Consider the following 24,488-nt stretch of genomic DNA (forward strand, 5'->3'; position numbering starts at 1 on the left):
GCGCAATTCACTGTGCAATGATACTATACAGCTCAGACTCAGGGCAACTGAGACATTTCATTGTGCTTTGCAATGTACTCTAATGGGCAGGATCGGCTTCTTACTAAACAAGTGACAGAATTTGTAGGCTATGATCCATCATTGCCCTGTGTCCCCTCTGCTTCAGATATGCCAGCACAAGATGTCCTCTGGACAGGTTCAAGAAGCGTGTGGATGATTATCTTGTTGGGGTCATCTGAGCCCAGCTGACTTCCTGCCCCTGGGGCAGGGGGATGGACTTGACAATCTTGCTAGGTCCCTTCCAGCCCTAGTGTCTAAGAAATCTATGAAACCTCCACAAAGACTACTCGTGGTGCAGCATGTCCCAAGACCAGCAGTTCCCAATCTGTGCTACACATACCACCAGTGGTACACAAGCAATCTCTCAGTGGTACACGGTAACAGATTTTTTATAAGTAGTTTATATGACAAAAATTTGCTAGTGGTACTTAAGATTGCATCATTTTAAATGCAATCTGTCAGAGTTTGGGAACAGCTGCCCTAGACCTTGTCACCTCCCTGGCAGCCTTTGTGCAAGGCACTGGGCATACGTGAGTTGCAGGAGAAGGGGCTGTACCTCAGCAATCCTGTACCTCCCTCTAAGAGTACTTTGGAGATGTCCTAAGCTATGCCAGGGGTAGCACCAATCCCTGCTGCCCCAGGACTCTAGAGGTGCAGACAGAAGAGCAGCTCCTTGTTGTAACTCATAGCACTTTGCAGGAAGCGCCATGAGTTACAATGATCCCCCGACCTCAACAGATGTTTGCTGTTCGGTCCCAGGGGTTGGGGAATTGAGCTGCTGTTTAGAGCAGCTGTGAGCCTGCAGCCTCTCTCCCCTAGCAACTCCCAGTCCTGGTGCTGTTTTCAGAATGGGAGGGGGGAAATGGAGCAGAGGGAGCTCATTCTGAGGGCTGCCCAGTTGGCACTGGCAGGTAGGGGCAGGTGGATCAGAGCCACCCCACCTCAGGGGTGAGGGGGCTTTAATCTAACCACCTTACCCCCAGTGCCAGCTGAAAAAATCCCAGACCAAACTCCCTCCACTCCCATTCTGAAGACAGCACTGGGTGCAGGGCTGAGCTGTGTCAGCACGCACAGACACAGGTTACTGAAGATGCGTTTTGGAGCATCATCGTCTGAACCCTCATGCAACGAGGGTTCAGATTGTCAAGGATCAGGCCCTTTTAAAGCACTCTGCAGCCGTGTGCTTGTGTTTGGGCACAGCTGTAGAGCACTTTCAGAGGCCAGCTAGGGTGAAAACGGTTACTTCTGTCTGAGCTGTAGAAGTAGGCAAACAATATCCCTTTAATTCTGCACCGGCAGCAGAGAACAGAGTATGGACTTCGGGCTGTAACAGCAGCAGGGTGAGCCCTGAAGCGGGGGTAATGTAAGACAGTATCTCTGCCCCTTGCTAATTATTTCTTATGGCTTCCACAACAGCCTAGCCCTCCTCTACACTGACGGGGGGCTGCTTCCTGTGTGGCTGCTAGAAGTGGTGCTGGGCTAGTGACTACAGCTCATATAAACTTACCTAAGCTGGTTCAAAACTGATGACCTGAGCTCGGGTACTGGTAACAGTATGGATGTGGCAATATGGAGCTCTGCTCAAGCTTTATCCCAGTTCCAGGGCAAGTGCTTCAGGCTGTTCTGAGCTCTTATACCCACACTATTACTGGTATTGTCAGGCAAGGTCAGGTCTGTCCTTCCCAAGCTGCAGTCACACCTTCCACTGCAGTGTTTGGACAAAAACTGAGAGGAAGGGCCCCAAAATTTGGTTTAGAATGAAATCATTTGGGGAGTTAAACGATGGGACAATTGGAAGGCACAAACTAGAGAAAGAATCTAAGTTAGTTGCCCCTCTGGGTCTTTCAGTGCGTTCTGTCTTCTCCGTGTTTATGTCGGTGACTATAAGCTCTCCAGAATATCAGCAGCATTTATGTCTTGTGCACATTATTAGCGCCTCGCAAATAAATAATGTCATATTTCACTCTTTACTGCTGAAAATGCACTGTAAAAGGCTGAATTCTGAAAAGAAAAGTGCAGATTATAATTTATGTGGAAGGAATGATGCCCCCATCACATCAAACTTCTGCCAGTGTTTATCACATTGCCCATCACTTTGGTCAATGTTTTAAAGATTGTTGTTACCCATTTAGGCCCCAGGAGGCTGAAAATTATTGGAAGGGATCGGGGATGTCTGCTGGGGCTTTAACAGAGCTCTGGCAGGAGACAGGAAGGAGTATGTGTGTGTATTCCTATTAATGCCCGAGCTGAAATGGAAGTCAGCATTAACATAGTAATTAACAGTGGAGAAGACAAGCTAACTGGGACCATCTCACCCTGGAGTGTCTGACGAAGGAATAAAATGGAAGGATCTGTAATTTAAGATGCGAGAACCACCGAGCTCAACATTTTTAAAGGCTGCTCAAAATGTATAAATCAATGCAAAGGTGAATTTATAGCTGCCTGATAAACCTGGTGATACCTATTCAAATTCTGGCACCAAATATGTCATTAGTAGATCCAGGGCTCTGCAGTCCGGGCCCGATTTTCAATCCTTGCTCAAGTAAATTCCTCCAAGGACTCTGACAGGACATCTAGGACCGTCAAAGGATTCTGGGATCAGGCTCGTTAACTACAAAAAAAAGAGAAAAAAGAAAAAAAGGTTGTGAAGCCACTTTTACCGTCTCGGTCCCCGCCCCCGTCCTCCCCGCCCCCCCGGGGACCTGACCCCTGCTGGACACAGCTCCACCGACAGGCACGAGCATCAGCCTGAGGGAATGGTTCTGTTTCCAAGCTTCTATTTCTGTCCTTGCCATTTGTACCTGTCTTGTTAGATTTGCACCTGTACTCGCCTCAGAGGCATCGACACTAGCCAGCGTGCAACTCCTGCCTCCGGCAGCAAAGACTCTGTCTCTCTCCGGCAAGAGCTCTGTGAGCTGTTTTCTGAAGCGCTCTTCTCTTGACATTAAAAGAGCAGCAGTAAGAGCCTATAAAGCTGGGGGCAGACACGGGTCCTGGCCGCAGAGGTAAACTCAGACATGTGGGGGCTTTATTCTTTTTTGGAGGAAGAAGTAACTGGGGTGTGCAGGGCCAGACACAGGCCTGGGCGAACCGGGCAGCTGCCCCGACATAAAGCAGGTCTGACAATGGTGAAAATAATGATGATTATTATCATTATCTCTGGCAAAGCGAGGCCCGATACTAAAAGTACGCCAGGGGCCACCAGGAGTCTAGGTATGGTGCTGCTGGGGTGCCCCAGACTCACACGCTTCCCCAGCCTGATGGAGGGTATTTGTACCGGAAAGCTTGCAAAGACGAATTTTTCCAACTATTTGAGTTGGTCTAATAAAAGCTATTGGATTTACCCAAATGGATTTATCTGCCGTGTCATGGGAAAGGCTGGCAGAGAACTAAGGAAAAGGTGGGCTTAGCTGCAGGTGAATTGGAAATAGGCATGCAAATGGAAGATCCCCTCGCAATGTTCCCCATTGTAAGAACCACCGGTGCCTGCAGGCTGCAATGCAAATTGTAGTGGGGATGATTTGAAGAGTCACCCTGGGAAGCTCAATGTGCTTGGAGAATTTTGCAGGAGCTCCCAGCAGAAAGTGCACTTCGTGGCTGCCAGCAGCAGCACTGAGCACACAGCACTTCAGTGAAACATTGGGCTTGGAAGCAGTGCACAAAGAGTATTAGTTGATAGGAGCAAATCAACGCGGTGCATGGTGACCAGTGGAGTCCCTCAGGGCTCGGTACTTGGGCCAGTACTCTTCAACATCTTCATTAATGCTCTGGATCCAGGAATCGGACTGGCAAAGTTCACTGATGACACCAAATTATGGAGGAGGGTGATCACACCACAGGACAGGTTGGGGATGCAGGCCAACTTGGACACACTCTCAAGGTGGGTGGACCAAAACCTGATGGCCTTCAATGTAGAGAAGTGCAAGGTGCTGCACCTTGGCAGAATGAACCTTCAACATACTTTCAGGCACGGCAGTGCTATGCCCGTGAGCACCACGACCGAAAGAGACTTGGGGTCTTGATTGACCACAAGAGGAATATAAGCCACCACTGCGATGCTGTGGCTGGCAAAGCAAAGCAAACTCTGGCAGGCATCCACCGATGTATCTCGAGCAAAACCAGAGATGTCATCCTCCTGCTTTACTCAGCCCTGGTGAGACCGCAACTGGAGTACTATATCCAGTACTGGGCCCCCCACTCAGGAGGGATGTGGAAAAGCTTAAGGGAGTCCACGCATATGATTCAAGGCCTGGAGGGAAAGCCGTATGAGGAAAGGCTGAGAGACTTGGGACTCTTCAGTCCGGAAAAGAGAAGGCTCAGGGGGGACTTGGTGGCAGCCTACAATTACTAAGAGGGGTGCATCAAGACCTGGGAGAACAGCTGTTCACCAGAGCTCCCCACGGGTTAACGAGGTCTAACGGCCATAAACTCCAGGACAGTCCCATTCAGACTGGACATAAGAAAAAAGTTATTTATGGTGCGAGTGTCCACGGTCTGGAAGAGACTCCCCGCAGAGGTGGTGCAAGCACCTACTCCGGACTCTTTCAAAAAACATATGGATGTTTTTCTTGCTGGGCTCACTTGATCCCAGCTGACTTCCTGACTATGGCAGGGGGGCTGGACTCAGTGAACGAATGAGATCCCTTCCAGCCCTAACCCCTATGAAATGGATGAAATCAGATGTGTTGCAGTCCAAATGGAGTCCCTTCATCATTGCGCAGAACTCTGCGCATGAAACATCCAGGTGATGTCTTTCAAATTCTTAGAATAGGTCTTCCCGTGCAGTCTTCATCTTTTCTGGCACTTTTATTTGGGATGTTCTTCCAAAAGCTATTTTATCTTTCTCTCCCTAGATATAATTTTGAAATACTGTCGCAACCTGTTAAATATTAAATAAAGAAATAAGCTGTTTGGGCAAACCAGGCAGCAGGGAATGTGTTTACAGTTAGAAATGACTGCAGGGTCACAACTTTTTATCTCCAGAAGGACACAAAAACTACATAAACTTTCAACATTCAAAGAAACTCCAGAGACTCTTTGACCTGGGTTCAGGAGTTTAAATGAGTTGCAGTCTTTTGAATTCAACTCACTAACTTTCAGATGCATCTGTAAATCACAATCGCCACCACAAAGTCTTCTTCCTACTCCTCAGATCTCTTAATACAGACACATGCGGCAGAAAGAATTATCACGGAGTGCTTGAAATAACAATCCATGTAGTTAAAACCCTCTACGTTCCCACACGCTAGCTTGGCACAAGATCATTCTAACTAAAACATAATCCAAAAGGAAACAGAATAAAATAGATCCAATGTAAAGCTGCAGGAACCGGTATGCATGGAAGCAATGCTGTTTAAAAACAAAGTCAACAAGGATGTATAGGTGATGGGAAAGGCCTTGAAATAACCCTACACTGCCATGACTTGTAAATAGGGATGGATGTAATGAGCTGAATAGGGACTGGGAAGAACAGGGGTATTATGGAGACACTTGAGCCGGCCTTATTTGCAGTGAAAGGTGACACACAATACAAAATCTTTATCACCAAGGAGAATGCTTACAGCAACACACAGTTCCACTGCCTTAAGGAAAAGATAACTGACAGCACAGGTTTGCAAGCCTGGGGGCCTCAAGAGTGCACTGCCGCCGAGCTTCCCAGGCATACCTTTTGCATTCCTTCACCCATTATTTCTCCCTCTTGCCCTCCACCCCCGTCCCCTCCTTTCTCTACCATTTGTTTTCCAAACTTCCACCTATTTATATTTTCACTGCCCTCCTGCCACACTTTTAGCTTCTTTCCCACCTTGGAGGTCTCAGAACAACAACAGTCCCCGAGTGCCAGAAGAAGGGCGTTTGTGCCCAAAAGCTTGCAAAGAACTGTCTTCCAACTACCCAGTTGGTCTAATGAAAAATATCACATCTACCCAAAGAGCCTCGCCTGCCACGGAGAACATGCAACTCCAGTGGGGTCCTTAGCCACGTAGACTACCCAAGAGGGTACAGCCCACATAGACCTGCTTGTCTGTATGGAGACCCCAGCATCTACTGGCTTTGTGTATGCGAGCCAGAGGGCAAGATCACACAGATGCTGTGGCTTATATCCCTGCTGCAAGCCGGGGGAGATCTCTTTTAGTCTGAAATGTAGAGTACGGTAATTTTGCAATGGCAGGACCATGATTCTAGGGTTGGCTTTTTCAGTGCACGGACCCAATTTATAGAGTAACTGAGTCTATTCTCTAAAGCATATTAAATTACAGCCACTTGTTGAGAAACAACCCATTGCTATCAGCCAAACTGAATGGTGCGGAATAGGGAATAGACCTCTGAACCGTCCCTTCTCTAATAAACCAGACGCATTTTCCAGTTACTGGTAAGGAACCTCTTCATTAGCTGTTGCTGGAAGTTTATTACTGATTTCCCCAAATAACCCATTTAAAGGGCAATGATTACACAGCACCGTGGGGAGGCTGGATTTCATCCAGCAGAGGGTAGTGGTGATACACAGTCACGACTTTACAAATACCAGAAGAGAAGTAAAAGTTCCTGGGTGAAACTATACAAATACTGGTGACACTACAAATATAAAAGTGAGCTGTGACCTACGATCCTGCCTATTAAGACTCGTACCATATTTTCAGTTTATTTTTTATTATACAGGTTTAAATCACACAAACCTTACTAGATAGCAGAACTGTGCCACAGTGGGGTAGAAATTTAATTTACCTCCTTCAATTCTTTTGTGGAAGACTAGAATTCACGGCAGGAAAAATGAACCCTCAGCTTTTACTGTAGCCAGGTAATTTAGTCTAGCCATTCTTGGGCAAAATCTAAAGCATTCTGCATATGCAAACAGGCAATCCCAAGCCTAATAACCCGACGTGAAAAACAGGAACTGTCAAATAGGTCCACTAGCCTGCATGTTTCTAGCGCGCCTGCTACACCAGGTCTTTACAACAAAGACACGGGGCTGCACAACGACTGTATAGACATTTTTGGTAGCTGCTTCCATGGCAGAAGTCATGGAGTTGTACATACAAAAGCAACGCCCATCACAGCTACATCCTCCTGGCTGGGATCCTTCCCAGAAATGGGAAGGAACGTGATTCTACCCAGGAAACGACGAGTGCAAAAAGAAGAGCTTGTCTGTGGGCAGTGCCACTGATCCATTGGGTCCCATTTACACTTGCCCAGGATTTTCCCCTTTGTTTCTTTTTGGGGCAGAATCTGGCACTTCATTGCAGCGTATGCTGAGAGTGAGGCAGCGCCAGCAAGAGACAAATTCATGTCTTTGCTTATTTTCAGTTCATTTTACTAAGTGTAAGTGGGAGACATTCAAAGACTGATTTGTCCTGGACTGGGCATAGCGTGTAACACTGACAGCTGTTGAATTATCCAGAGAGGATCTCATTCAAAAATAAAAGAGAGCATAATTGCAGGCTTCGAAGAATATGAAAGAAGGCTGATACATTTCAACATTACCGTTTTTCTGCTGGAAAAAATACCTGAAAACATGTCCTTGTTCCTTCATAGCTCCAAAGCTCACATTGTGGCCTTAAGCATCCAGAAAAATGAATTCATTTCAGCTGAGCTTTTAGTGAGGATTTAAATCCCAAGGAAATATCCTGGAGGGCAGTATCAGTCACCTATTGCTAGGAGTTCATCATTAATGCCCCTCGAATACAGAGCAAATTGACTTTGCTTTGTGTCCTGAAGAAATGTATCAATATTTTAAGTGCTTCCATTGAGATTCAGTGCTCTTTATGAAGGATTTTACATGGGGTTACCAAAAGAAAGATAAGTTGTTCCCCCACCACTGCCACTAGCTTTTGCCTATGCAGTAGCTGAATGCCATACTTTGGCTTGACCGGAGAGAGCTAATTAAATAAGGGAAGCAAATGTGGCATATGGAAGTCATTTACATGTATGGGAACACAGGACGGGCATCATCAAGTCCAGTTCCCTGGACAACCGCGGTATATAATCTCATTAGTAAACTTACTGAGCTCCAGTCTAAGAGTAGTGAAGTGGGTGGTTTTTTTGCCCCGTGACTCCAGTGGGAAGTACGCTCCAGAAGCTCACTGCTCGAATGCTTAGGAATCTTCTAATTTCCAGCCTTAATTTATTCATAGCCAACGTATGCCCATTTGTTCCTGTGCCAACACTGTTCGTTATCCTAAATAGCTCGCCTCCCTCCCCTGTGTTTATCCTCTAATGTATTCATAGAGAGCAACCATACCCCATCCCAGCCTTCGTTTTGCTAGACTAAACGAGCTAATCTCTTCCAGGCTCCTCCTGTACGACAGCCTCCTCATTCCCCTGATCATCCTAATGGCCCTTCTCTGCACCTGTTCCAGTTTGAATTTTTCTTTCCTGAATGCTGGCAACCAGAATTGCGCAAAGTAGTCCAGATTTTCGGTCTCGCCAATGTGGTGTTTAACACTTCCCTCTTTCGACTGGACACATCCTAGCATGGCACTTCTTTTAGTTAAAGCCACATTGCTTTGGCAATTTATAGTCATCTTTGATCAATTGTACCCTCCCCTCCCTCGGGGTTTCTTCTCCCAGGTTGTTTGCAACAGATGAACCTCCAGCCTTTAGTAGAAATGTCTGTGATTAATCCCCCTATGCCCGACCTTGCCTTCCGCACTACTGAATTTGATCTCATTTCTATTACTCATTTTTCAAGGCTGTCGAGTTCTGTGTGTGTGACATCCCAGTCCTCCTCTATATTAACAGTGCCCTTTAGCTCTCTGTCATCAGCAAGTTTCATTGACACACTTCGACTTCTTTGCCACAGTAATTAATGGAAACAAACAGATTTGCTCAAGGCCAACCCTGGAGGAACTGTGCTACTAACATCTCCCTAGTTCAATACATCCCCTTGCAGCCCTAAATTTATGCCATCTTCTCTTTGGCCAGTTCCCTACCTATGTTATACTCCCAGCTAATCCCCGTCTTCTCCCATTGAACAATTCCCCATGTAACACTATCAAATTCTTCAATGAAGTCTAAGTAGATTACACCTTTTTCTGGAAAAGCGATCAGGTTAGTCTGGCATAGCCCATCCTGAATCCCTATCGTGTTTTACTCCATTTTCAGCATACACCCATGACTTGATTCTTTCCTTCAGAGGTTATTCTAAAGGGAGACTCAAATGTATGAAATTCCTTGAATTTTGCTCAGTGGTAATGATTTCTCTTTCTATATCCTCAAGTCTTGTGGTCTTTCTTAATTTTTTGCCCAGTGTCGTCATCATCATCAACATCTTTACTGAAAACTGAGGCAATGTCTTCGTTAGGTTTTGGGCCATACCTACATGACTTGTAATCTCTACCCCACCCTCACCGCATGGTGGTCTCGCTGCTGCTTTCCTTCGTTTCATATCGATTGAGGTGAAGAACTTTTTTGCTATTTTTGAACTTTCTCACATAGTTTGATTTTTGGCTATTCTTATTTTGCGCCTACACTTCTTGATCTAAAAGACAAAGCTTTCTTTGTTGATCAGTCCTTTCTCCCATTACTTTTAGGCTCTCTGCTTATTCCTAATATCCTTCCTGAAGAGGTTATTAATCCAGTGAGTTCTGTAGCTCCTTCCTACAAATTCTTCCCTTTGCATGTATACAGATTCCTGAAAGTACTAGTAACTTAACTTGAGGAAATGCCAGGCTTTTTCGTCACTGAAGTCCCCAAGCTTCTTTGTTTAGCTGATGTCACTAACCAGCTCCCTTAGTTCATCCAGGTTTGCCCTTTTGAAATCGAGAAGCTATTTGCAGAGCTACTTTTGCTTATCTTACTTTAACTGAGTGAACTCAAGCCCACGGTAGTTTCTGCAACCAGTTCTTCTATAACATTCGCAGTGTTGAGCAAAACCAAATCTAAAAATAGCATCATCTCTTCTTGGTCCAGTGCTTGGTTTGATGAAGGCATTTACCCACTCCTATACAGCAGTATCAGGGCCATCCTCATTCACATTTCTTCTCCAAACTACATCTGGGAAGTTAAAGCCATGAGACAGTTCATGGGAGCATTTCTCTAATATTTCTATCCATAGTCAAATCTGACCTTGGGGCTCTGTAGCAGACCATCAGGAGTAGCCTAGTCGAATCTCTTTCACTATCTTTCCCCGAAGGTTTTATCCATACTTACCTTTCTTTTCTCCTTTAGAGTCCATCACATCGTTTACGTGTTTTGTTCCCACCTCCCCCATTACCTTGAATTTTGCCATTCTCAAAACGTACTGACACGACCGTTCTGCCACCGTGTTTTTTGCTATCCCCATAATATCTAGTTTCATGCCTTGCACCGGTAATACTTGCTCTTCCAACTTGCTGCCCAGGCAACATCGGTTATGTCTGACTGAACACACCCAGGTCACCAGCCGGCTTAGGCAGTGTTGTAGTAAGAATGCTGAATTGTATTTCTTTTTGAAAAGCTGCTATCCCATTACCTTGATCAGATTAAAGGCATTATAGGTGGGAAAGCAGCTCAGTTCTCTCCAGAATTTGCTACAACATTGGGGTTTTTTTTAAAGGCAGTGCTGGAGTAATGTTGTAGCCCTAATTAATGGTCCAGGAAATAGGTGAGAGGCAAGGATTTTTGCGGGTGGTATCTTGGACCAACAACAAGACGTCACCCAGAAACATCTGTGCCTCTGGTTTTTGAAAGCACTTCAAAACTCAGGTTACATGTGCATTAGGAATACCGTTCTGGTTTAGTACACTGTGCTGGCGGTGCTCCTACTGTGGGTGCAGCTGATACGAGGAAAACCATACTTCGTACCTGTATCCTAAACTGACACCCACAGGCAAAACAAGCTACACCAGCAGATGTGCAGTTTTGCAGGTGTACCTTCATCTGTAAGACAGGCTTCTGCCAGCTCAGCTGTCAGACAGACATCACGCTTTTTCACACCATTGACTGAAACAGCATCAGGGTAAAGGGACTTCAGGAAATCGAGTCCAACCCCCGCTCAAGGCAGGATCATTCTTCTCTTACCTGGGACAATGTTGTGCAGCAGACCTCCTCTGATGACTCTGTGCTGTTGGGTATCCCACAGTTCACTTGCACCCAGGATGAGAGTGTCAGTCTGAGCCCAACCTCTCATGTCCCCATCTCCCATATGAAATCAATGCCAGGGGTCTTGCTGGCGACCTGGAATAGTAGCTGCCAGATGAGTGAAAATGCCTGTGGCTTCTTTCACGGTGGCAGATCTCACACCACTGCCTACCTAGCTGAGTAATCTGTTTTGCATGGTTGACAACCTGCAATAGTTTAGTGGAGACTGGTTCCTTCTTTTGTTGCCTGGAATCAACATCTAGGCTGATGTGCACCAGCCTAGGCCCACGAGATGTATTAGGTCTCTGATTCTTTGCAGATCCATTGGGCAGCTATGCTATGATGACAGTAAATACACTGAATAAAAGTGAAGATCTTGAATGCTTTCTTTCTTAACTGACAAAGAACGGTCCAAATAAGCACGGACCTCAATCAGAGGAACAGGGGGGTGGAGGTAAGTGTGAGGATGATCATGAAGGAGGGAAGCAAGGGTCTGGCAACAGTAAACTTCGGAAGCTGGGAAATGCAGTAGCTTGAAGAAATAGCAAGGTGTCTATGATTAAAAAATAGTCACGTGGAGCAAGGAGGATGAGCGGTTTTCTTTTCAAAAAAAGAAATCCCAGTAGTCCTTTGCATGGGTGACTGCTGACAGAGCTCTGTGGTGTGGAGCAGATGTGCAAAACGCCCCAGCAAATGCTCATAGAAACAGGACAGGCAGAGCGTCAGTAGACACGAGGCTACATTTGTGGTGGCAGAAAAGCCACTGTGCAGACACAGATCAATCTGTATGATGAAATTATCCCATACTCGGGTGGGGTGAGGCGCAAGAGTACTGGAGACTGGCCAAGTTTACAGCCTTCCTGCTTTGCAGGAAACCAGCATCACCTGCTTTCAATTAGAGTGACTCATGCCCCTGGGGTCATCGCTAACTTGACTTCAGGGCAGCGTCATTGTTTGCAGAGAGGAAACAGGGAAAGATAATTACTGTTGTGACAGATGCCAACTTAGAAAGTGCCTCTTCATTCATCTGCTCCAAGCTCGCTGCATCAAGGAAGATAGGGCTCAACACTAACTTTCCACGAGCGTATCCATTTGGCATAAGCTTGTCGACTAGAGTCATCATTTCAAAGACGTGGTTATCACTCAGATGCTAATCTGTGATGTTTTGTATCTGAAGGTCAAAGCAAAGGCCAGGGAAGGTCACAAGTTATCCAGATGGCCACTCATGCCATCCTCTGGTGTGATCCGCATATCAGTTGACCCATCAAGCAACACAGCAATGTCCTCGAAGATACCAGGCATTTAATGGTCCTCAAACTGAGATGCAGTTCAGCACGGTTCCTTCCCAAGACACTTTTGTCAATTCAAAGGAAGTGTGCTCACTTCAAGGTCTTATTCTTTGTAAAGTCCTAAATCAAAAGACAGCATCCATCTAGCTAGAGGACCTTCCCTACCAACCTCCTATCTGTTAGGAAAATTCATATTGAATATATTAGAATGGACGGTCTTCCCATGTTTCAGTCATCTTCTCCCATCATGGGTGGCATACTTTCCCATAAAATCCAGGATAAATGTACATTTATTCTGCACCAGCCTTCAGGGAAAGAATCCAGAAAGATCTGGTTTGAGTTTTGCTTACGGCTTTCTTGTTGGACTCTTGCAGGAGTTGGAGGAGGGCGGGGGAGGGGGTCCCTGGGCTGAGGTTGGATATTTTGCAAGCGATGATCGCCCTTTACAAACTTTTCTCATAGCTCCAGGGTTCCTGATGAAATGTTCAGCAACAAGTTTCTGTTAAAAGTTTTAGCACCATATCGGGATGAATGGAAGAGCTGCCTCATTTGTTTCAGCTGTTTTACAGAGGCAAACAGACAAGTGCATTGTTCTCACAAAAGTTCGTGCTAGTAGCTGTTTGAAAACAGAATCCTCAATTCTTTCAAAGCTAATTGGTACTACACAGTACACCCATTTTCAGGACTGGGCACAGGCGTGGGTGAACCGGGTGGCCGCCTGGGGCCTGGACAGAAAGGGGCCCCACAAATGGTAATTTTTATTATTATTATTATTCTCATTATCTCTGGTGAAAGGCGGCCCCATACTAAGAGTTTGCCTGGGGCTGCTAGGAGTCTAGGTACGGTGCTGCCCATTTTGATGACTCCTTCTGGGGTCATGGTATAGGTCATTAGGGTTTTCACTGTTTTTATCTATTTCTGCTTCTGGTTTCAGAAGCCTTCAGGTATAAGCAGTTAACAAGTACAAATTAATTATTACTTTATTAATACAATGGAAAATTGTTAGTAAGAAAAGCTAGAACAGCTGACCAAGAACTCATTCCAAAGATCTTCGCGTTTCTAGAGGTTAGATCCAAATGCTCATTTGTTACAAGACATATGAATGGTGACTTAACCTTTCCAGACTGGCATATTTTTGCATTTTACTTATTTTGAATTTCACCCCTCCATGAAGTAAAGATAATCCCTGTGTCATATGATCGGGAGGGTGGGTGGGGGGGATATTTAAATTCTCTCACTTCCTTTAGAGTTTCAAACTCAATCAACAACAGAGAGAAAAAGAAGGAAACAAATATTAACAGACGGAGAACAAAGGGCATAAAGGTATACAGCTATGATGAATATCTGTATTCATATATGATGAATTATCTGCCTGGCTTTTCCATTGAGACCTGGGCCCTTCTAATTGCATTGCTGACCCTCCTGATACCGTAAGTATAATTCTGTAGGTTCATGAAGAGCCGCTGCATGCTTTAATTTGACTGGTCTCTTGAAACGGGAACGTTCACTTGTGATGTGCAGGATCCCTAGCTGCTGAACTGCGAAGTCTCTCTGATCAGCAGAGTATTTTGTAAGACATCTAGCCAAAGGGACTGTGTACTGTGCATTGTCATGATGTGGTTACTAAGACTCGAGTAATAAAACAATCCCTTTGGAATGATTTATTCTTTGCTTTGTGGTTGTGTCTCGAATCCACAACTGGGATTGGCACCCGCTGTTGTAGCTTTGACACGAGCACACTAAAGTAAGGGACAGCCCTTGAGGATCTTGCAATATAAGATCACCTTCCCGAAAGGCTGGTTGTAAATGGAGTGCCGTATAACAGCTCAAGCTGTTACGTGTTCCCACACACATCAAAGGTAAAGAACAGCAGGAAAATGCATCTGGGAAAACAATTTGGAGAGTCTTAGGCCATGGCTAACAGGCAAACTTATCATGCTTAGCAATGGTGCCTTCAGACATGCACAGCTCAGTTTGCTACTGCTAAGACTGCGAGCAGTAGAGTCAACTATCCACCCCCCGACGCTGGATGGACACTTTGCTGCACTTGTGGTCCAGGCAGTAGTGCCCAGAAACGTGCAGCATGTTTGAGTTCAGTACAGCTGGGTGAGGTAAAATGTTGTGGTACAGTTGTGGTCTTAGCGGGTGGTTTTGCACACTCCAGTGTGGGTCTTCTAGGGGCTCACAGGTAGTTGCGATGATCATGTGGCTGAAGGAGTCTTTGCAGAGGATGGAGGTTCAAAGCTTCTGAGAAGTTGCTGAGGGTGCTATTTTTGCTCCTCCCAACCACCTTAGTGACGGCCAGTAGCTGCCAGCAAGCAACATTGGTGAAGCTGAGAACAGAGCTTTCCTGTTGGCATAAATTGCCTCTGCATCACAAGTTTTGCCAACATATCTATATAGGCAAGGGGCACGAGAAAAAAAGTTGCACCTTGTCAGCAAAACAGTTATGCCAACAAAACTCCTAGGGGAGAGGCAGCTATGCCAGTAACAGTACTTTTGTCAGCTTAGCTAATGTTGTTCAGGGAGGTGATGTAGCTATGCCAATGCTGAAACTCCTTCTGCCAACTTATGTTGTATCCCAACGAGCAGGCTCTGCTGGCATAATTATACGGACAGGGGCTATGTAGCGCAGGCAAGCCCTTAGGCAGAGGCTGCAGATTTTTAGACATAAAGCTTAATGATTAATGTGGTCAAGAGCACAATCCATTTATATGCTGGCAAACATCCCACTTCACTAATTCAATAACTTCTGGCTTCTGAAACCATTGCCACTACTCTTGAACTTCTTTGTGTGGTTTGTGCTGAGATGGACCTCAGCGCATCATTCAAGGACCTGTCCTGGTTACAATCTGCCTTTTACTCTGAGAAGCTTTATCTTCCCGGGCCCTGATCTTTATGTGAAATCATTCTGTGGCCATCTAAGACATGCTGGTTTCCTCCATGCTCTGTAGCAATTTGGAATATCATAGCAGCCACAGGGAAAGAGCTCACATGTTCACCTTCCGAAAATACGTGTCCCCCTACTATGTAAATTGAAATAGAGCATCCTTACCCTCTGGCGCTGGGATTCGGACCCACACTGAGCACTTCCAAGTCTGGCCTCAGGTCAGCCTGTTGTTCTGGTCATAGTCTGTGATTTGACTTTCTTTTCTGTGCTTTAAAGCTAGGTGAGTGTTTTTCATTAGTGGCCTTCTTCTCAAGCTGGAAAGGCAGTGATTTTGGCTAGTTTGCATTTCACTGAGAAGTGCCTTTGTTAGCCTGGCAGCAAAATTGGGAAATTTAATTCTTCCTTCTGAGCTTTTACTAGGGTAGGTTACCTGCCAGTCCGGTCCTTGCAATAGCATCATCTTTCACAAACGTCAGTGGATTAACTTTAACCCTAACAGTTCTATGCTAAACCCCAGAAGTGGCTGCATTGCACTGCGAGGCCAATACAAGGTGGGTTTGTCTACACACGCAATTAATGTGACTCAGTAAAATCTGGGGGTGCTGCATTCAGAGGTGGATTAAGATTTATTGGGGCCCGGGGCAAACACAAAATTGGAGATCCCCTTTCCCAACATGGGAGCTGGACTCCAGTGGGGGAGGGGCCCCTTCCCCTCCTGGGGCTATCACTGCCAAGGGCAGGGTGGCCTCAGTGCCCCATGGGGGAGGCTGGGTGGACCCGGCTGCGCTGGGGGTGGGGTGGCACATGCCCACCACTCCTCCCTGCTCCCCATCCACCTCTCTCCTCCACACCTGAAGCAGAGCCCAGTGGGGTGAGGGCAGACGCAGGCTGCCTGCTGCGGGTTCATAGATTCATAGACATGAGGGCTGGAAGGGACCTCGCAAGATCATCAGACCCAGCCCCGTGCCCCAGGGGCAGGAAGTCAGCTAGGGTCAAAGGTCCCATGCACCACCCTGGCTAGGCAGTGCCCCCAGCCGCAGCCCCTACCCCTTCTCTCCCTCATCGTGGGGCCTCGATCTGCTCTCTCCATGCCCCTTCCCTGCCCTATGTCCCTTCCCCCTCATTAGACTTATCAGCAGGGAGCTGGCTGCCTGGCTATGTTTCTGGCCACGTGTAGCCACGCACATGCACGGGGCAGTGCTAGCAGGGGCGGCGGGGGGAGGGCTACAGCCACCCCAAAATTTTCTTTATGCCCCATGTAGGCACCCCTCCCAGCACCGCTGCCTAACCCTAACCCTGCCCCACTCCCACGCCTAGGTCTCCTAAGTCCTGGCTTTGTGACTTCTCAACTTTACCACTGAAGTCAACAGGAAAATTAAAAATCTCATTAACTTCAGTCATTTTAAGGACCCAGCAGGACTGGGCTCTGCCCCATGGACACTACAGTGGGAAGGGAAGCACGGGGGGGCACGGCTGGGATGGGGTCTAAGCCACAAGCAGAGCCGAGAAGGTGATGGCAGCTGGCGACCTGGAGATTGACCTGGTTTGGGTGGGTTCAGTTTGGAAGGGGGCAGCTGGGGTGGCCAAACATCAGATGCCTCCCACTACCTCAGCCTGGGCCAGCACAGGATCTCCCAGCCCACCTGCACTGAGGAGGAAGGCACGTGTGTGGTCCTTTAAGTCCTTCTCAAGTCAGGATTTGGGCAGTTCTGAGGCTGGTGCCACCCCTGCGTCTCCCAGCAGCCCCAAGCAGGACCCTTTGCAGGCTGGAATAGTGCCCACCTGCACAGGGGAACCCAGGCGTCCAGGGGCCCCCGGGGCCCATGCATTAATCTGCATACGGCTGCTTTTACACAAGCGCCTGGGACCACAGCACGTCGAGCCAGGTCATAGCAGCCCTGGCTGGCAGGGGATCCCAGGGGTCAGCCTCCTAGCCCAGGGCTGCTCTGACTCAGACCTGGCTCAACATGCTATGGAGGGGCTGGCTGGGGCACAAGGGTGCTCCAGTGCGGGGCTAGCCGGCACACCCTCCTGCCCCAGCTAGCCTCAGTCACCATCTGCACATGGGTTTCTTGCCCTCTAAAGCTGGCAGTGTTTACAAGTTCCAACCTATGGTGGAGTTAATTCATTTACTGCGGCCTAATCTGACATGCAGATGCTGAGACTACGGTGCAGCTCATTAGGCAGCTCCGCAGTAAATGTCTCATATAGATGCACCGCGTATAGACACATTTAGACCAGATTCATCAAAGCCAGAAGACCTCTGGGCAGCTTTTGCTTACTTGCAAATGGGCGATAATTACATTTCTTCTTCCCTCACTCAGTGTCTGCCCTGTCTATTTGGACTGGAAGCTCCTGGGACAAAGACTGCAGTTTCAATAACTCTCACATTGGGACTGATCACAGAGGGGGGCGTCAAGGCACTACTATAATTGTAATAGTAAATATTCATAATAAGAGGAGAGGTAAATTGCACCTCCCTGGCCCACCCCTCGGCCGTTGCATCCCAGAAAGGATATACCTGGAAAGAGGGCATTTCTGCTAGTAGCTTTGGAGCATTCACCCAGTGACACAGCCAAAACCAAGTATTTGGAAAAGCTCTTTCAACACAGAGCTTCTGAAGGTTGCAGCCCAGATCCTCCTAGAGAAACAGAGGGCCCCAGGGTTGATGGACAACACCAGAAAAAGATGCTTCAGAAGACAGCCAATGCAGCGCTGCCAATACAATCTGAAGAGAAACCTAGGAAGATGAGGGTCTCCGACTCCCCACGGCACTTACACGGGGATAAAATGGGGAGAAGGATACATGAAATTAAATGAAATTAAACCTCAGCCTTGACAAAAGCCCTGTTCAGGACATAACTTCTGGTTCAGCTTTGATGTCTCCGCAATAAAAATACGTAAGCTCGGTGTTCATTTTTCTCTCTCCCTTTACTAGCTCTTCTCTCTGAGCTGGCAATGAGCCTAGAGAGGTATCTCTTTTGCCTTTTGCTAAGGGCATTAAGGACTGGTTTTCACTGGAGCACCTACTCTTTTATGAGATGATTGCTTTTACCACAGGGCTATCTCTGAAGATTTGTGTTGCAGCAGTAGGACTTATTGCTTGCCACGTTTATTAAATAGCTTTTCAGCATACTTATATTTTGGACCACACGCTCCAGCTTCTGGAGCAAGTGCCTCATCCCTGAACTAAAGCAATGGTTCTTCTGCCTCGGGGTAAGTTCTGAGGTCCTTCCACCCCAGCATCACTGTAATCACTGGAACACTGCAATTCCCATTCTTCTATTATTTTCCAGATATGGGACCTGGCTATTTGGTTTCTTCAAGAAATTCGATATCCCTGACCAAAGCCCCTGCCTTTCATTGTACGAAGGTATGGGATCGGACGTGGTGATCTGTTTAGGTCCCTTCCGACCCTAAGCACTATGAAACTATGAAAGGTTTCCCTGCTTCTAGAAATGTATGTTCCTCATAACACAGGGGCTGAGTTTGTAGGCTGCATTGGGAAGTCATCTCCCATGCACTAAGCTCTGCTTAGAGCTGGGCATTTAAGAACCAGCTCAGGATAAAGTCTGGGCACTGCCAATCACTTCTGCCTAGCTAATATAGCTGCTGGGAAGGTCTTGGTCTGCCCCCCAAATGAAAATATATGGGTGGCTGGTTTACAATCGCCAGTACTGGTTCCTGGCAAACCATTTACTGTATCCTGATGTTTAGGCATGATGCAGCTCCCCTCTGTGTTCCCACTCACAAAGATTTGGGAACTCCAACCAAGAGCAGCATATAGGACTCTGCTCAGCCCAGTGGTCGGGTCTTAAGGTTTGAGCCTAAAGGAGTTTCAGTCTCCCTAGACCTCCGTTTCGCAGCCTCCTCGGCAAGCCTGCTTCATTTCGAATTCTCTTTTAACACCCTCTCCTTCGGGCTTCATAGAGTTCAACAAGAATTGCTTTCAGAAACAGGGGAGAATCTGGGGACAAGTATCTTGTTACGGTACAGCCAGAATCCAAATCAGAGGGGGAAAACCATCCATAAGAAGAAGATATCTCAAAGCCCTCAGTTCTGTAACCCAGTCCAGAGGTGCCAAGCGCATCAGGGCTCGAGGACCCTGGTCTCCCCGAGGAAGAGGGCTGTAATGCATCGAATGTGTAAAACTTTCCATCATCTTAGGCCCCCCCCTGGCAAAAATAAAAGTCGGCACCTATGACACAGGACATGGCTCCTTGGTTCCACGTGTAGCCCGCAAGGTGCCTGGACTTCCTTCCACATGAAGCTATCTTGCAGGATGCGAGTTACACCCCTGTGTCAACAGGTTCATGTGACGTCTTGCCTGAAATCTGTCCAAAATCAGCAGTGGAAAGCCAGTCTCTTGCCTCATTGAGGTCAGTAGAAACATGCTATTCATTTTAATAAGCATTCGTAACTTTAAAATCCAGCTCTCCTGGCTTTCAATCTGCAATAGAGGGTGTTTGCATTGCACGCTACTCTGCTAAAGCGCTTGTACTCGGTACTGATCGGACTTCTACCACCTCTCTTTTTGTCTCTGATCATGACCTACTGAAATGTAATACCTTGTAACACAGCTGCTCTTATTCTACACTGGATAGTCCCTGCAGCATTTATTACTGGGGTTATAACTTGATCTAAAAATTCTCATATCATCAGTAATATATTCATTTAGCTCCTATCACATTTTTCAAAAGGTTTAGGGCCTAGGGAAAATATCTATACATGAGGGGAAAATGTCTAAATTCCATTTGAGCCCCAATTTAACCTGTTTGGAGAAATCATTAGGAAGTTGAGGCTTACAATAATGATTTTAAACAAGAAATAAGTCCAATCTCTTGGTGTGTCTCAGTGAAGCAAGCTAAAAATGGTTCATGCACCAGAATCAAAAGAGGCAAGAAGTAGAACAGATTTCCTTCTCACATCCTGACATAACTTAAGCATCTGAGAAAATGTGTAGAGTCGAGTGAGTGAAAGTAAAGCTGCCTACTTCACGTAGGGCTTGGTCCTCCATCATAGCAAGCACCCCTCATTTCCCGGGGATTTTAAAGAATATTTAGCCCCCTGGGAAATATCTCATTAAAGAAAAATCTGATTCTCGTTCTAGCGAAAGGGAGAGGATTGATTTATGAAGACAATTAAAAGCACAAAATATGTTTTGCTGGGGAAAATGAGGAGCTGTAAAGAATTCACTACCTGCACACACCATAAACACCAAAGTGGGAGGGGAGTTACTGGAGCGATAGGGGATACAAGCAAGTGAAAGCAGGCTGATACTAAAGTGGCACCATCAATTTAAAAATCAAACTTCTAGCTGCAGACTTTTTATTTAGTTGGAATAGCTGAAACACCTCAGTGACTATAAATGAAAGAGACAGTGCGGGGAGGCGTTTCTCATTGCATTTTTGGCTTCGTTGCTTTGTGTATAATCACCGGCACCATTCCCCTCCTTTGTGCGGGCCTTTCAAACAAGCCCGGGACAGAAAACAATTTCAAGCATGATCGTAATGTTCTTAGTATTGGCAAGCGGACTAAGCCTTGCACCTAACCGTCCATTTTACTCAGATTTTGAAGTGATAATGTTCAAAGCTGGTATTGCATATTTTTTGTAATGGTATCTTTCCGACTGTAATCACCTCTCAGAAGCAAGAGTCCTGCCTTAGCTAAAAGGTACAGAAATAGAGTGGCTTGATAGGGACTTTCCATTACTAATTTTTATGTTTCTATACATCTTCATTTCTAGTCCATAACAGTTAACGAAGACTACAATTTGTTGTTGTTAGAGAAACACTGATGAACCTGCTGTTGAACATTGGACCCTCTTTTTCACTGGCAGCAGTGAATCAGGAAGTTTAATTATTTGAGTGTTTCTGCCATTGGTTTTATGATGGCAAGCAGGCTGTGCTGGACATCAAGGGCTGCCTATAGACACGCTCATTCGCAGTCTAATTAGAACGTGTCAGAGCCGACTCAATTAATCAAGTCTGCTCCACATTCTAATTAGAACGTTCCAGCGTCACCTCCCCGTCACGTGCATTATGCCCCAGTGCATTTCAAAACAGCTGCAGGGACGCTTTATTGAAATCTCATTTAATGAGCTTTAGGCAAAGCAATTTGTGGCCATTTTGAAATGCCGCAGGGCTTAATACATGTCATGGTGAGCCACTTTCATTAGAGTGGCCGTTTGGGAACCGCTTTCGTTAAAACACGCCCCACTCCGCAGCCCTGAGCACATATAGGTTTAGGCAGGGAGACAGAGCACAGGCAGCCACAGACCCTACCATCCTACCATCATTAAAATTGTGTTGGTGAAAGAGTGCTACACCGTCTTTACCAACTGGCAGGTAGGTTTCCAATATTTGACATTCATCAGAAAGGTGTTACATAGTCATAACAATGGCAAGCAACAAAGGCAAACACTATATCCCTTAGGGGATGCAGAACAGATGCACATCATGGATTACTTCAAGTGGTCACTGCATGTCACTAGTCTTCTGTATTAAAGCAGTTGGGGGAGGGGAAGGGGAACTCAGCCCTCTGGCTCTCAGACTCAGCTGTTTGACTGCACTTCAGGAACTGCTTAGTACAGTTTCTGCTCTGAGTTATATCAGCTGAGAGCTGAACTTGACTCCGCGCATGTGTGCGCATACCTGCATCCATCTGAAATAGTGTAAATATTTACACTAAGGGACAGCCAGCCTGGGTTTCTCACGAGTAGGTCTTGCCTGCCCAATCTCATCTTCTATGACCAGGTGACCTATCACCTGGACAAGGGAGAAGAGATTGATCTCATATATCTTGGTTTTAAAAAAAACCTTCGATCTGGTGTCCCATGATCTCCTCATGAAAATATTGGCTGACTGTGGCCTCGGCTACATCACAGTCTGATGGCTGGGGAACTGGCTCCAAGGTTGGACCCAGAGAGCGGTAATCAACAGAACTAAATCATTGGGGTGTGCCGTGACCAGTGGAAGTCCCCCAAGGCTCCATCCTTGGGCCTATCCTTTCACATCTTTATTAATGATGTAGACATCGGTATCAGAAGTGGACTGGCCAAGTTTGCCGATGACACCAAACTTTGGGGTAAAGTGTCCACACCTGAGGACAGGATCGTGATCCAGGCAGACCTAGACAGGCTCAGAAAATGGGTGGATGAAAACTTGATGCTGTTCAACACCGAAAAATGCAAGGTACTCCACCTTGGGAAGAAAAACCCACAGCATGCTTATAGGCTTGGCAGTGCTACGCTTGCTAGCACCAAGACCAAAAAGGACTTGGGGGTCATGATTGACCACAAGATGAACATGAGCCACCCATGCGATGTCGCAGCTGGTGAAGTGAGCAAAACTCTGGCTTGCATCCATAAATGCTTCTCAAGCAAATCCCAGGATGTCATCCTCCCACTGTACTCAGCCTTGGTGAGACCGTAGCTGGAGCACTGTATCCAATTCTGGGCTCCACAATTTAAAAAGGATGTGGAGAGGGTGCAGAGGAGAGCCACGCGCATGAACAGAGGTCAGGAAAACAGGCCTTGTGATGACAGGCTGAGAGCAATGGGACTCTTCAGCCTGGAAAAGCGCAGGCTCAGGGGCAACCTGGTGGCAGCCTATAAGTATATAAGGGGTGTACATCAGGACCTGGGGGAATGCCTGTTCACCAGAGCACCCCAGGGGATGACAAGGTCAAATGGTCACAAATTCCTCCTAGACCATTTCAGGCTGGACATAAAGAAGAATACCGTTACTGTCTGAGCCCCCAAGGCCTGGAACAGACTGCCGCCAGAGGTGGTGCAAGCACCTACTCTGGACTCCTTTAAGAGACATTTGGATGCTGACTTGCTGCCCTTTGGGCAGGGGGCTGGACTCGATGATCTCCCGAGGTCCCTTCCAGCCCTAATATCTATGAAATCTATGAAATGGGACCTTATGATCCTGCCTTTGTTGTTCATGGTGCAAAAGGCCCCTCAGTCATCTTTGGGGTGTGCCCCATTTGACCTGGTGTTTGGAGACTGCCAGAGGGGCTTGCTAGATCAAATGAGAGAAGGTTGGGAGGAAACATCACCGAAGGGCATTAATAATGTAGAACATGTGAGAGGACTGAGACAACACCTGCAGAGAGTGAGGGAGCTATCGTAGGAGCACCTGAGGGTAGCTCAGAGGGCTCAAAAGACCACCTACAATAAAAATACTTAAGAGAGGGATATTCGAGTAGGCCAGAAGGTACTGGTGTTACTCTCAGATGGGGAAATTAAATTCCTAAGATGTTGGCAAGGCCCCTTTTGAAATGGTTCGGCAGGTTGGACCTGTTGATTATGAAATCTTCAAGCCAGGTCATAGAAACAAAAAGCAGATATTTAGTAAACGCTCTGGTAACTGGCACCTTACAAGCCAGCATACTCTGTTAACCAGCATGCTGGCTTGTAAGGAAAAGTGAGACTGGAATTGCCCACCATGACACTTCTAGTTTCTCTGAGCCCCCATGGCCCGGGGCAAAGCAGCCTGTGCTGCTGAGCCCCCCGCCGGCCTGGGGGCATGCAGGGCTGCGCGGGGCCCACCTTCCTGTCCCATGGTGCCCGCAGGGCCTGCGGGAATGGTGACGATGCGGTGGGAGGGACGGATGGATGCCTTAGATGTAGCAGGAGAAGTGGCAGCCTGGACCACTCAATTAACCGGCATATTTTGTTATCTGGCAACCCCCATTCCTGGGAGATGCTGGATAACAGAGCTTTTACTGTACCATATCAATTTACTTAAATAATGGAGGGAACAGGATGGTTTGTTGGTCAATCCCTCCCCACCAGACGAGGAGTTCAATTGGGACTTGGGTATAGACCCGGGACAAAATGTGGGGGCCATAACGGTCCCAGTTGGGACCCAACTTAGCACTGGGCAACAGGGTCAGTTGAGAAACTTGCCAAGGGAATTTCAAGATCTTTTTAGTGAAATCCTGGGGTGTGCCAAAGGGATGACCCATCAGATAATAACCTCTGTTGGACAGATCATGAGAGAAAAATGGAGGACGATCCCATCTTATAGATATCAGGCAATTCATGAGGAAATTATTAAAATGGTGGAGCACGGTGTCATTCAAGAGTCCCAGAGTCCTTGGCGTAGCCCCATTGTGGCAGTGACTAAGTCCGATGGGTTGCTGCGGCTCTGTGTGGACTTCAGAAAAGTAAATGCTATATCTCA

At 46.8% G+C, this 24,488-nt stretch overlaps 1 long non-coding RNA gene across 2 annotated transcripts in view; it reads left to right on the top strand.

The window, feature by feature from the left end:
* The first annotated feature begins 12,339 nt into the window (after positions 1 to 12,339).
* Positions 12,340 to 24,488, top strand: part of LOC109314708 — a 23,878-nt gene continuing 11,729 nt past the window's right edge. The window contains exons 1-2 of one of the 2 annotated variants that reach the window (XR_002102344.1): positions 12,340 to 13,834; positions 16,612 to 16,843. This is a non-coding gene — a long non-coding RNA (uncharacterized LOC109314708). The remainder of the gene's footprint in view (positions 13,835 to 16,611; positions 16,844 to 24,488) is intronic. The other variant, XR_002102345.1, reaches the window with a different exon arrangement.

The sequence above is a fragment of the Crocodylus porosus genome, unplaced genomic scaffold (genome assembly GCF_001723895.1).
Source record: "Crocodylus porosus isolate Cpor-Errol unplaced genomic scaffold, CroPor_comp1, whole genome shotgun sequence".
NCBI lineage: Eukaryota > Metazoa > Chordata > Crocodylia > Crocodylidae > Crocodylus > Crocodylus porosus.